This window comes from Oncorhynchus mykiss, chromosome Y (assembly GCF_013265735.2).
Source record: "Oncorhynchus mykiss isolate Arlee chromosome Y, USDA_OmykA_1.1, whole genome shotgun sequence".
Lineage (NCBI taxonomy): Eukaryota > Metazoa > Chordata > Actinopteri > Salmoniformes > Salmonidae > Oncorhynchus > Oncorhynchus mykiss.
The window spans coordinates 13283858-13298228 of record NC_048593.1 but is presented as its reverse complement, the minus strand read 5'-3'; the positions used below and the strand labels follow the sequence as shown (position 1 = coordinate 13298228).

The 14371-nt window shown below is 44.1% G+C and overlaps 1 protein-coding gene across 2 annotated transcripts in view; it reads right to left on the bottom strand.

The window, feature by feature from the left end:
* LOC110509667 (LHFPL tetraspan subfamily member 2a protein) overlaps nucleotides 1-14371 on the bottom strand; it is a 73917-nt gene that overhangs the window by 38354 nt on the left and 21192 nt on the right. The window contains exon 2 of one of the 2 annotated variants that reach the window (XM_021590682.2): nucleotides 7416-7492. The exons of the other annotated variant lie outside the window; for it this stretch is intronic. The gene's annotated coding sequence lies outside the window, so the exon portion shown is untranslated. The remainder of the gene's footprint in view (nucleotides 1-7415; nucleotides 7493-14371) is intronic. 2 annotated transcript variants of the gene reach the window in all.

Genomic DNA, 14371 nt, shown 5'->3' with positions numbered 1-14371 from the left:
GACCTTCGTCTCTTCCGAGCCCGTACGAGAGTTGTAGCAATGAGACAAGATAGTAACTACTAATAATTGGATACTACGAAAAGGGGCTAAAAAAAAATTCAAAAGAAGAAAAAAAACACAAAAAAACAAATAAATTTTCCTAAGTTAATCATAATATATGAACAGAATGCTAGAGTGATTCGTATTTCCTGCAACTTTCTGAAGAGCAATGAGAATTCCCCGTCTGTGTATGTGCAGTGCGCACATCGACCAATTTGTGTAACCGTTAGCATGATGCTAATTAAAAGTCTTCTGGTAGATGGAAAGAAAGGCTTTCCCAAAAGCCTTAATTAAATGTTAACTACAAAGCCGTGCATTCGGAAAGTATTCATTCCCCTTGACTTTTTCCACATTTTGTTACATTACAGTCTTATTCAAAAATGTACGGTACTTGTTTTGCAAACTCTACCATCACATGGACACTGCTAAACAGCCTCTGCTAGGTGGGCACTGGTATTAAAGGGTAACTACACCAAAAAATGTCAATTTACATTTTTTCCCAGACCTCAAAAGTGGTCTCCTAATGTGGTTTAAGCATTGTTGTGGACTTACAACATCTAATTTAGCTGTTTTTTTATTTTAAAAAGTGTTCTTTTGAGAGTGAAAACCTGAAGAAAGAGGGGGAAACGGAAACTTGGAGAAAAAAAACTAAATGGAATCAGGCAAAAAAATAAAACAGATTTTATACCGCCCTAAATTGACTGGCCTCTGTGGAGCCCAGTGTCTCTGAGGTCTCTGAGGTTAAGAGGATGTTGGAAAAAAAATGACCATCTGACATATCAGAGTCTGCCGTTGTCTTAGTGGGTGGCCAACCAGCAACGCCCCCAGAGAGAGACAGACCGCCAGGCCACACCAGGGGGAGTGGAGTAGGGTTGTTTTGGACAGTCATCTTGTGGAAAGATCTCTGTTTGCTGTTTCAGTGGCACCGCAACAGGACGTTTTTTCCCAGTTCCTCTGTTTGTGATCTCTGAGCAGTTAGACTACACTGCTGTGATGTCATGCCTCCTTGGAGATGTTTGAAAGACACACACACACACACACACACACACACACACACACGCACACACACACACACACACACACACACACACACACACACACACACACACACACACACACACACACACACACACACACACACACACACACACACACACACACACACACAAAAAGAAGAAAAGCAACCAAACAAACCCAGATAATATGCTCAACAGTATACAACAGCTCTCACAAAGACCAGGAGAAATCAGAAAACTATTCAACAACATAACAGACTGACAAGAAAAAGACTGCTTTTTCAGTAAGGTCTTAAAACCCCACTTCCCACTGACCAACAGGCTCTCTAGGCCTTAACACTGGTCCCATTATACTTAACCATTTCCAGCCCTCCTTAACCCTTCACATGACCCCAGAATGAAAAGGGGGAGAGGAAAGTCCTTACACTCCCAATCCTCAGCCAAACCCTTTGTGAATGCTTCTGTTTTCCTAACAGGGAGTCAGTAATGTTCCGGAGGGGTTGTGTCCTGCCCAGGGGATGACAGCAGTTTGATTTCAAACTAACTGACCTGAGGGTAACTGCAGAACCTCCCACTGTGCTCCCCAGCACAGAACACTATAGACCTGCTGCTAGATGGAAATCTAATGTCTTAATGCTTTAGACCAACGACCCTCAGGGCAGACCAGGGACTGTGTGTGTGTGTGTATGTGTGCGCGTGCGTGCGTGTGCGTGCGTGTGTGTGTTATATAGGCGCTCTCAGGAAAACCTGATACTATGTTCCAATCAACAACAGTAAGCACTCACTGGTCCACAGAGGTGTGGGGGAGTTGTACACTGGCTCAGAATCTCAGCCTTCCTATAATAATAAGAGCATCAGGTGATATTGCGTCTGGTGCCCGCTCGCAGCTAAACTAAATAAAGGTCCAATGCAGATGGTTTTTCTTTCTTCTGAAAAAATATAATTTCTGGGTAATAATTAAGTACCTTACTGAGATTGTTTTCAATTAAAATGGTTCAACAGAGCAATTTCTCAAGCAAGAATTTTGCTAGGACTGTCTGTGAGTGGTTTGAGTAGGGGAGGGGGAAACTGAAAACTAGCTGTTGTCGGCAGAGAGGTTAGGAACTCCCTTTCTTATTGGTCTGTTAACTAATTTACCTTCAGCAGGGAGGCCAAAATTCCATTCCACCGAAACAGGCTGACGTTTCAGGCAGCTCTTACACTAAAAGGGCATTATCATCATTATCATCACAATTTCACAGTATTATTCATAGTGTGGAAATATAAAACACAGAAGAAACACGTTTTTGACTGCACTGGGCCTTTACGAGAGTGTGTGGGGGTGGAGATGGTGAAAGATGAGGAGAGAGGTAGAAAGGAAATAGGAAACTGAGGAGAGAAAGACAAGGTGAGAAAGTGAGAGATGTGGACGTGTGTAGGTATTGTCTGGCTGGTTTCGGGGGTAAGTTGGATGTGACATGGCTTTCAACTGGAGACAAAGAGAACGGTGTTACAGACAGTCACGCTCCAGGGAGAATAACTCTACCGCTCTCACTCTACTGTCTGATACACACGCACGCACGCACGCACGCACACACGCACACACACACACACACACACACACACACACACACACACACACACACACACACACACACACACAAGCAATTTGAAGTCATCGCTAAAAATCTCACAGATAACAACAAAAACTAAAAAGATAACAACCTTTTGAACCTGAGCGATAACATTCCTCAGATCTACAGGCTGTGTGCTTAATCCGGTACACAGAGAGACAGGAAGAGCACCAAAACAGGTACCAGATAACAGGAACTGATCCCATGACACTCTCAGAAACCCCCTTATCCTATCCTCTCTATTCTCTCTGCCCAGGCCAGTGACAATCAGCAGTGATGATTGTGTTTATTGTTTCAGGGGCTTTCCTCGTTGAGATGACCTTCCCAGATGGTCTCAGCTAGCCAGGCAGGCCAGAGCAGAGCAGTATCACTCACACCATTGTTTTCCCACCATGTTGGAAAAACGTTGTCTTCCTCATTCCTGCCGGTTCCACATAATAAACAGACTGGACTGATCTTCTGTGTCGGGGGTGGGGGGGGGGGGGGGGGGGGAGGAATAATACAGCCCGTGAACTTGGTGAGAGGATGGGGGGGGGGGGGGGGGGGGGGGTAGGAGGAAGTCAGTTTCCCCTATATACATTTAGCAGAGGCGCACTGCAAAACTGTGGACACCTGCTCGTCAAACATCTCATTCCAAAATCATGGGCATTAATATGGAGCTGGTCCCCCCCTTTGCTGCTATAACAGCCTCCACTCTCTGGGAAGACTTTTCACTAGATGTTGGAACATTGCTGTGGGGACTTGCTTCCATTCAGCCACAAGAGCATGAGTGAGGTCGGGCACTGATGTTGGGCGATTAGGCCTTGCTCGCAGTTGGCATTCCAATTCATCCCAAAGGTGTTCGATTGGGTTAAGGTCAGGGCTCTATGCAGGCCAGTCAAGTTCTTCCACACCGATCTCCCCAATTTCGTGATATCCAATTGGTAGTTACAGTCTTGTCCCATCGCTGCAACTCCAGTACTGACTCGGGAGAGGCGAATGTCAAGAGCCATGTGTCCTCCAAAACCATGACCCTGCCAAGCCGCACTGCTTCTTGATGCACTGCTTGCTTAACCCGGAAGCCAGCCGCACCAATGTGTCGGAGCAAACACCGTACAACTGGCGACTAGAGAGCGATGGGACAAGGACATCCCGGTCGGCCAAACCCTCCCCTAACCCGGACGACGCTGGGCCAATTGTGCGCCGCCTCATGGGTCTCCCGGTCACAGCCTGTGATCGAACCCGGGTCTGTAGTGATGCCTCAAGCACTGAGATGCAGTGCCTTAGACCGCTGCCCCAATCAGGAGGTCTTCGACGAACCATTTCTGTATGGACGTCGCTTTGTGCATAGGGGCAATTGTTATGCTGAAACAGGAAAGGGCCTTCCCCAAACTGCTGCCACAAAGTTGGAATTGTCTAGAATGTCATTGTATGCTGTAGTGTTAAGATTTCCCTTCACTGGAACCAAGGGGCCTGGCACAAACTATGAAAAACAGCCCCAGACCATTTTTCCTCCACCACCAAACTTTACATTTGGCACTATGCATTCGGGCAGGTAGTGTTCTCCTGGCATCCGCCAAACCCAGATTCATCCATTGGACTGACAGATGGTGAAGCGTGATTCATCACTCCAGAGAACGCTTTTACACTTCACCACTCCAGGCGAAGCTTGGCATTGTGCATGGTAATCTTAGACTTGTGTGCGGCTGCTCGGCCATAGAAACCCATTTTGGAAAGCTCCCGACCAAGAGTTCTTGTGCTGACGTTGCTTCCAGAGGCAGTTTGGAACTCGGTAGTGAGTGTTGCAACCGAGGACAGATGATTTTTACGAGTGTCATCACTCAGTGGTTCCATTCTTTGAGCTTGTGTGGCCAACTACTTTGCAGCTGAGCCGTTGTTGCTCCTAGACGTTTCCACTTTACAATAACAGCACTTACAGTACAGTTGACCGGGGCAGAAATTTGGTGAACTGACTTGTTGGAAATCAAATCAAAGTACATTTTATTGGTCACATACACATGGTTAGCAGATGTTAATGCGAGTCTAGCAAAATGCTTGTGCTTCTAGTTCCAACCATGCAGTAATATCTAACAAGTAATCTAACAATTTCACAACAACTACCTAATACAGACAAGTGTAAAGGAATGAATAAGAATATGTACACATACATATATGGATGAGCGAGGGAGGGCTTTGTATGCGTCGTGGAAGTTAGAGTAACAATGATCCAGAATGCTGTCAGCCCGGGTCGCGCATTCGAAATGCTGATAAAGTTTATGGAGCCATGTTTTCAGATTAGCTTTGTTAAAACCCCCAGCTACAATAAATGCATCCTTTGGATATATGGTTTCCAGTTTACATAGAGTCCAATTAAGTTCTTTCAGGGCATTCGAGGTGTCTGCTTGGGGGGATATACAGGACTGTGATTATAATCGAAGAGAATTCTCTTGGTAGATGATGCGGTCTGCATTTGATTGTAAGGAATTCTAGGTCAGGTGAACAAAAGGACTTGAGTTCCTGTATGTTGTTATGATCATATCACGACTCGTTAATCATAACGCATACACCACCGCCCTTCTTCTTATCAGAGAGATGTTTGTTTCTGTCGGCGTGATGCGTGAAGAAACCAGGTGTCTGTACCGACTCTGATAACGTATCCCAAGTGAGCCATGTTTCCGTGAAACAGAGAATGTTACAATCTCTGATGTCTCTCTGGAAGGCAACCGTAGCTCGAATTTCGTCTACCTTGTTGTCAAGAGACTGGGCATTGACGAGTAGTATACTTGGGAGCGGTGAGCAATGTGCCCGTCTACGGAGCCTGACCAGAAGACCGCTGCGTCTGCCCCGCCATTGTTTTGGGTCGCCTACTGGGATCCGATCCATTGTCCTGGGTGGTGTTCCAAACAGAGGATCCGCTTCGGGAAAGTCGTATTCCCGGTCGTAATGTTGTTAAGTTGACGTTGCTCTCATATCCAATAGTTCTTCCCAGCTGTATGTAATGAGACTTAAGATTTCCTGGGGTAACAATGTAAGAAATAATACATTTAAAAAAAACATAATACTGCATAGTTTCCTAAGAACGCGAAGCGAGGCGACCATCTCTGTCGGCGCCAGTGGCATCCTACGGTACCACATTAAATGTCACTGAGCTCTGCAGTAAGGCCATTCTACTGCCAATGTTTTCCTATGGAGATTGCATGGCTGTGTGTTCGATGTTATACACCTGTCAGCAACTGGTGTGGCTGAAATAGCCGAATCCACTAATTTCAAGGGGTGTCCACATACTTTGTGTATGTAGAAAAGATAATGTAGCAATATATTTCATAAGCTCATCTATGAGAACTTACAATCACCAAAATAAAAACTAGACAATCAGGGAGAATCTGAAATTCAAAAAATGGCATGGGGGTCCCCACTGATCTTATTATGTTTGAATCACTCAGATAACATAAGAAAAATGCAAAAGCCATGGCAAAATGTGTATAATTGCAAGAAATTCGCTTTAAACCTGAAAATGATCTCAACCCCATGGAGAAATGTTTCGAATTGCAGGAAATGTGTTTCGAAACTAAACATTTTCTCTCAGCCCCATAGCAAATGTGTAGAATTGCAGTAAACTAGCTTTAAAAGGTTCAAATGTTTGCTTTGCCCCATAGTAAAATGTGTAGAATTGCAGTAAACTAGCTTTAAAAGGGTCAAATGTTTGCTTTGCCCCATAGTAAAATGTGTAGAATTGCAGGAAAGTTGCTTTCAAACAGCAACATTTTGTCTCAGCGGTAAAACCCCGCATTGGCCATGCCCACTAACTATGCCACCGCTGCTAAAACAAATCCTAAGGGAAATATGGGTTGTTGCTGGGGTTTTAAGGTGTCATTGTCTTTGGGTTTATGGGGGTTATGGTGGTTCAACCAGCTAACACTACAGTATACTGTAATTCACTAAAGCACAGAGAACTAAATTATTAGTACTGTAAAAATACTGCTAGGCTACAGTATGTCTTGGCTTGAGAACCGGGGTTATGATCCCCTAGCATATGTAACATTCACATAAAGATGATTCTTGTCTGAGACCTGAAGACCTCAAGTTAATGCCTATAGCACTCAGACAACCTAGGTTCAAATCAGCTGACACATGCTTACAGTTGAACAATGGGACCTTGGGGACAAGGCTGTCGTTCCATCAGGTTAGGACAGGTGCCAGGAACCCAATACAATAGCAACAAAGACAGGAAACCATGGCTCTGTTTGTTTGAGTGGACAAGGTTAGCTACGCAGTTGGGTATTATTATTATTATTATAATGATGATGCAACAGGTATTATTAGTTCTCCTAATCTGATTTGTTAAAAATACAATGGGAAAAGCAGCACAAGGCAGGTTATGCACGTTATGCATGTTAAAGGGGCAGTTCGGGATTTTGGCAACGAGCTCTTTATCTACTTCCCCAGAGTCAGATGAACTCATGGATACCATTTTTATGTCTCTGCGTCCAATATGTAGGAAGTTAGAGGTAGTCACTGCGCTAACGCCTCATTAGCAACTTCCATCGAACTGAACAGATACATAAAAATGGTATCCATGAGTTCATCTGACTCTGGGGAAGTAGATAAATGGCTTAATTGCCAAAATCACAAACTATCCCATTACGTTTCAGAATTCGGTTCTCCATGAGGTCAATAGATTTATCCTGGAATCAGAATCGGACTCAGAATGATGTCAGATCTACTGTTTCGTATAGTTCAGACCATGCCGTGTACCGAATGTGCTAACCTTTTGTGTGGAGTCTTGAGAACGAGCCAGAGTCAGGTTCACTTCAGACCTGATTATGCAAGTCTTCTCTTCAGAACCTGTAGAGGCAGCAGAGATGATGCATTACAGAGTGACACACACACTCTCGCGCTTGTGCACATGCCAACTGCTTATATTATGAAACCACAGCATCTCTAGAGAGACCACAGGTTGACCAGTCAGGAGCTCCGTCAGTTTTGGCTCCCTGACAAAATGAGATGCTATTTTATTTTCCACTCAACCTGAGGAGTCTGAGGAGGAGGTTTAGAGAGAGAGCCATCACACCTGGAGAGATATGGAAACTGTTCAACAGAGCGTATCCTTTAATAAAAGGGTCTGCATCCCTCATTTACCCAAAGCTGCAGCAAGAACGCATAATATAGGTTATGCTAGAAACATTAGCATACTGTTAAGCAAGGGAAGTTCCATTTCAACATATACTTGGGGCGGCAAGTAGCCTAGTGTTTAGAGTGTTAAACTAGAAACCGAAAGGTTGCAAGCTCGAATCTCCGAGCTGACAAGGTAAAAATCTGTCGTTCTACCCCTGAACAAGGCAGTCATTGGAAATAAGAGTTTGTTCTTAACTGACTTGCCTAGACAAAAAAAAAATATCATTTTGGTTGAAGGATCTACAATCACGCCTGACAAGACCAATGAAAACCGCTCTTTGCTGGATGCCCCACCTTCCACAGGTGATAAGCGTGCGGCCCGGATTCTTTCATTCAATTATTTCTCTCTTCACCTCGGTGTGAACAGGAAGGATTCACTACAACAAAACAATTGGAACACGAGACTGTCTTACATTAGTCACCCCTGTTGTCGTAGGTTTGGCAAGCGAGGCCGGAGATTTGGTTCCTATAGGCCTGGCCCTAGGGAGGGCCAATCTGATGGCTAAATCGTGCCATAAGACGGCTGAAATCGCAATGTCTGCTTAAAAGCCATACTGGCTGCCAATTCCTGATCTTCTGAGAACATTATTTGAAGGGTCGCCTGAAGCGTGAGAGGAATGGGAGATACATCAGTTCTGAGGCAGAGGGCTCATAGTGAGGATGACTGGCTACTATTTTGAACTGTGTGTGATGAGCTTTCTGGCCCTCAGAGCTGCTGAGGCGTCATCCAACTGGGTGCTACTCAGAGTGGAAGAAGAGACATCATCTACCATCCTCTGACCTGCTCCCTTCGCTCAAACTATGAACTGACCCTTGGTGACATCGTAGTGTGACGTGATAATCATAAAAGACAGCTGGGACAGGAGAGGGACACTTGGCAACACGCCGTGTGCACAATACCCAGACTGACGCATCTGGGGGGGGGGGGGGGGGGGGTCAGGTCTGAGTGGTCTGCCATGGGCCGTTTTCATTTAGGATCCGTTGGGATCCAGGCTTTGGGCATGATCCTATTTCCCCATAGTATGTTGTACCGAAGTTGACTGACTGAAAGGGAATGTAACGTTATGAATATAATTACTGTTCCCTGAAGGAGGGAAACAAGGTACCTGTTTAGCCCCGCTCCGCTCGTTACGGGGCTCGGTGACGGGAAGGAATGAATCCGAGCCTCACGCTCGTGACCTAAGGCAGGGCTTCCAGCGAGGATAAGTTTTCATTGGCATTGTCAGGCGTCATAGTGGATTATACCTTGTTTCCCTCCTTCAGGGAACAGTAGTTATAGTCATAATGTTCCATTTGTGGAATGACTGTGTGTGTTCTCAAGAGGAACACTGTGGCATGGCATCTAGAGCCAACTGATTTACAGAACACAGCTTTACTGTCGGAGAGAGACGGAGTAGATTAGAAGGAGGAATCACTGGGGTTGTTTCAAGGGTTGCTCTGCAGTTTTAGGTTGTTCACACACCTTATTTCCAGGTGCATATGGAAAACAATACAGATTTAAACTCCAGGGAGATTTACACTGAGTGTACAAAACATTAAGAACACTTGCTCTTTCCATGACATAGACTGACCAGATGAATCCAGGTGAAAGCTATGATCCCTTATTGATGTCACTTGTTAAATCCACTTCAAGCACTGTAGATGAAGGGGAGAAGACAGGTTAATAAGGCTCTTTTAGCCTTGAGGCAATTGAGAAATGGATTGTGTATGTGTGCCATTCAGAGTGTGAATGGGCAAGACAAAATAATGAAGTGCTTTTGAACGTGGTATGGTAGTAGGTGCCAGGCGCACCGGTTTGTGTAAAGAATTGCAACGCTGCTGGGTTTTTCACGCTCAACAGTTTCCTCTATCAATAGTTTTCCACTACCCAAAGGACATCCAGCCAACTTGCAGTGGTATAAAGTACTTAAGTAAAAATACTTTATAGTACTACTTAAGTAGTTTTTTTGGGGTATCTGTACTTTACTTTACTATTTATATTTTTGACAACTTTTACTTTTACTTCACTACATTCCTAAAGAAAATCATGTACTTTTTACTTTTTACATTTTCCCTGATACCCAAAAGTACTCGATACATTTTGAAAGCTTAGCAGGACAGAAAAATGGTCCAATTCACGCACTTATCAATAGAACATCCCTGGTCATCCCTACTGCCTCTGATCTGGCGGACTCACTAAACACATGCTTTGTTTGTAAATGATGTCTGAGTGTTGGAGTGTGCAACTGGCTATCTGTACATTTTTTTTAAACTAGAAAATGTGGCCGTCTGCTCTGCTTAATATAAGGAATTTTAAATGATTTATACTTGTCCTTTTACTTTGGATACTTAAGTATATTTGAGCATTTACATTTACTTTTGATACTTAAGTATATTTAAAACCAAATACTTTTAGACTTTTACTCAAGTAGTATTTTACTGGGTGACTTTCACTTTTACTTGAGTAATTTTCTATTAAGGTATCTTTACTTTTGTTCAAGTATGACAAGTTGGTACTTTTTCCAACACTGCCAACTTAACACAACTGTGGGAAGCATTGGAGTCAACATGGGCCAGCATCCATGTGGAACGCTTTCGACACCTCCTAGAGTCCATACCCCAAAGAATTGAGGCTGTTCTGAGGGCAAAAGGGGGGGGGGGGGGGGGGGTGCAACTCAATATTAGGAAGGTGTTCTTAATGTGTTGTCCACAACCATCTTCAAACAGACAATGCTTCTGTTTGCTTTTTGGGGGGGTTAGTGATGAAACAGGGGGATGAAGAGCTGTGTTAATAGCTTCCCCCACTCTGAATGTGAGTAGCCTACTATGAAGACATATGTTTCAGAACACACCACCTTAAGCATCAGCTACGTAAAGTAGGAGCACTCTACTTAATGTCCACCAGTTCAATAATCAATATCCTGCAAGAAACGTCTCAACGGCTACAGTATATCATGATCTCAGCTTCCTGAGGAAAAGGAACGATCCATAAACAACCGTTCATTTCCCATACTTCTTTTTTTTTGTCCAGCTCCTGATCCCAACGAGATCATGTTTGTTGTGTGGCAGGTCTGCTATTGTGATAGTGAGGCAGTAATGTTATCTATGGGCTTTCTGGGAGGATAAGAGCCAGAGGAGAACTAGACATTCCCAGAAAGATGACTGACATCCGACACTATGCGGGGAGTGTTTGTTTGGGGGGTCTGAGAGCCTTATTATCCGTTACTGGATCCAGCTGCTCTTGTGATAACATCTGACCAACAACAGCTCTCAGCCAATCAGGTGAGTGAACAGCCTAATAGGTTTATCAGTGGGATACCTCCCACCCCTTTGGGCTATCATGGTTATCAATAGACTGCCCCCGGAGAGCACTCAGGACTTCTTCAAACACTTGACACCTGCCTTGGCCCTGGGCCACTAGAACACAGACTACCATTGTCAGTTTGAAAGGAGAGTGCAATTCACCCCTTCAACTCAGATTTACTGAAGCAAAGCCAGGGCATCGGTCCTTACTCCTCCACCCAGAGGTATGCCAAGTAGAGTGAGATATCATGTTCTTATCATCATACCGTAATGTTTAATGCACACATACACTTCACACGTCCCCTCTGAAGGCTTTCTAGGTTTCCATTGTGTGTATGTGTCCGAGTGTGTGTTCGTGTTCGTGCGCGTGCATGTGCCATTTGACGTCGTTACTCAGCTGAACCCGAACAGTGTCGATTCGAGGTTCTTGCAGAGTATTTCCCAATAACAGAGCTGAAGACTCAGGTCACAGTAAATGACCCTGGCCAAGGGGCTTTTCCCTCCACTATCACAACCCAGTTACACAGTCACACAGTTACGACAAGCTCGGTCAAATCGTACACCGTTTCTCTCCTGATAGTGGAGCATAGAAGTGTGTGGCTGCATAACATAGTATAGGGAATAAGATGTCCTCTGAGATTTCCTATATAATATGTCCACTGTGGCCAACCCCACCATAGTGGGGTCTCTCTTATAGCCGTTAGGGAGTTCGGGGAAGAGGTGGGTTGTTTGGGGAAGTGAAGTGATGGAGTGGGGAAGGAGGGGGCTTACTGGGGGACTCTCTCTGGTCCTAAACGTTTCTCAAGCTGTGATTGAATCGCCGAACGACAGAAGCGATGGTCAGTATTGCTTTACTCTCTTTCTCTCTCGCTCTCACACACACACGCACGCACGCACACGCACGCACGCACACGCACGCACGCACACACACCTCTCACCTGGCTATACGTGTGTTTGAAAGACCAAGGGGGTGAGAGAGAAAGTGAAAGGAGGCGGTAGGGATCAAAATGTAGAGAAAAGGCGGAGAGTTGAGGAGACAAATATCACAGAAACAGAACGCTTCCTTGGAAGACGCTTTCTGTATCATATCTCTCCATCTGTTACACACTGGCACTCCTCCGCTCACTCTCAGTGCTTTCTTGTGTATCAGATGAACGCGTACAGTAAACTGAACTGGAAAAACTGTGTTCTCCAATGTTTTTCATAGCTGCTCGTGACTATTTACACAACACCAAACACATAGTTGGTCGTCTTGACCAATAGTCACCCTTTATGTACAGTATGTTTCCATGTTTACGTCTTGGACACACGGGCAATATCCATGGTAATTCAATGACTGTTTATTCCAAGTATGGGATATACATTCATTGCAAGGAAGACACACATACACTGTGAAGAATGTTTACACATGACTCCATTAGGGTTGTGTAAAATGTGTTGCTATCGCTGATTGCGATACGTGTGAAATGGGCTTTAAATAAAGTTTGATTCGATGTGTTTATTCTGACTCCACTCTATAAGAAACGCCTGCTGACATTGCCAGCAGCATACCACCCTGCATCCCACTGCTGGCTTGCCTCTGAAGCTAAGGAGGGACGGTCCTGGTCGATCTCTTGATGGGAGACCAGATGCTGTTGGAGGGCCACTAGGGGGCACTCTTCCTTCCAGTCTAAGAAAATCCTAATCCCCCAGGGCAGTGGGGACACTGCCCTGCACAGTGTGCCGTCTTTCGGCTGGGACGTTAAAAGGTTGTCCTGACTCTCTGTGGTCACAAAACATCCCATGGCACTTATCGCAAGAGTAGGGGTGTTAACCCTGGATACGACTGTATATTATAAGAGAAATTTTGAAATACTGAGATGACAAACACAACCAATGATAACCAAGCTATAAACTCTGTTCTGTTCCTACTCTGCTGGCCAGCTGTCTTACATTTAACACACATTACGTTGGGAGACCAGAGAGGAGACCAGGGCCTTTGAAAGCCTTGCCAGGAGCTCTTCAAAGAGACGAGAGGAGGAAAAGGAAAAAGCTTTGGATTTGTGGTGCCGCTGAGCTTCCGTTTGGTGTCAGGGCTAGCTAGCTGCCTCAGAGAGAGAGAGAGAGAGAGAGAGAGAGAGAGAGAGAGAGAGAGAGAGGAAGAGATAGAGAGGAAGAGATAGAGAGGAAGAGAGAGAGAGGAAGAGAGAGAGAGAGAGAGAGAGAGAGAGAGAGAGAGAGAGAGAGAGAGAGAGAGAGAGAGAGAGAGAGAGAGAGAGAGAGAGAGAGAGAGAGAGAGAGAAAGAAAGAAAGAAAGAAAGAAAGAAAGAAAGAAAGAAAGAAAGAAAGAAAGAAAGAAAGAAAGAAAGAAAGAAAGAAAGAAAGAAAGAAAGAAAGAAAGAAAGAAAGAAAGAAAGAAAGAAAGAAAGAAAGAAAGAAAGAGAGAGAGCGACTGGGACAACATCACTCTTGACTCTTAACTCAGGATGTGTGCTTTACATTTAAGCTACTGTACAGAAGAACATCTACTGTCGCTACCCCGTAGGGCTGGGCGATGTGGCCAAATTACCACATCACAGTATTTTTCACATTTTTGACAGTATGATTTTGTTTTTTAATAATAAAATGTCTAAATATTCTTCATGAGTAAAGCATGATCCCAGGGTGGCAACAGGTATATGCTAAGTGTTTTGATAGAGCGTTCTCTCTTCTGATTGATTTATAATGTTCAATCAAACTTCAACATGAAAATCATTGTCAGCATTTTCATCAATTTCTGCATTTCCTTCACTAATTGGTTTTAATTTCCACAATGTAAAACATTTATTTTGTCTTTGTATGCCTATTTATCATGAAGAAAGTCACTACTATTAATTATGATCCTATAGAACCATGCATCTTCTATAGAACCACTACTATTAACTATTAATTATGATCCTATAGAACCACTACTATTAACTATTAATTATGATCCTATAGAACCATGCATTTTCTATAGAACCACTACTATTAACTATTAATTATGATCCTATAGAACCACTACTATTAACTATTAATTATGATCCTATAGAACCATGCATTTTCTATAGAACCACTACTATTAATTATGATCCTATAGAACCATGTATTTTCAATGGATTCAATGGCAGTTCTTACTTTAGCCACAAGGGGCATTGTTCCGATTTCTAAAGGTGCTTTTTGGCACCTGCTCTGCCACAAAGGCAAGATTCATGGCAAAAAAGTACATGTCCACACCTTTTGCATCAGCATTGCCTCACAGGCACTATT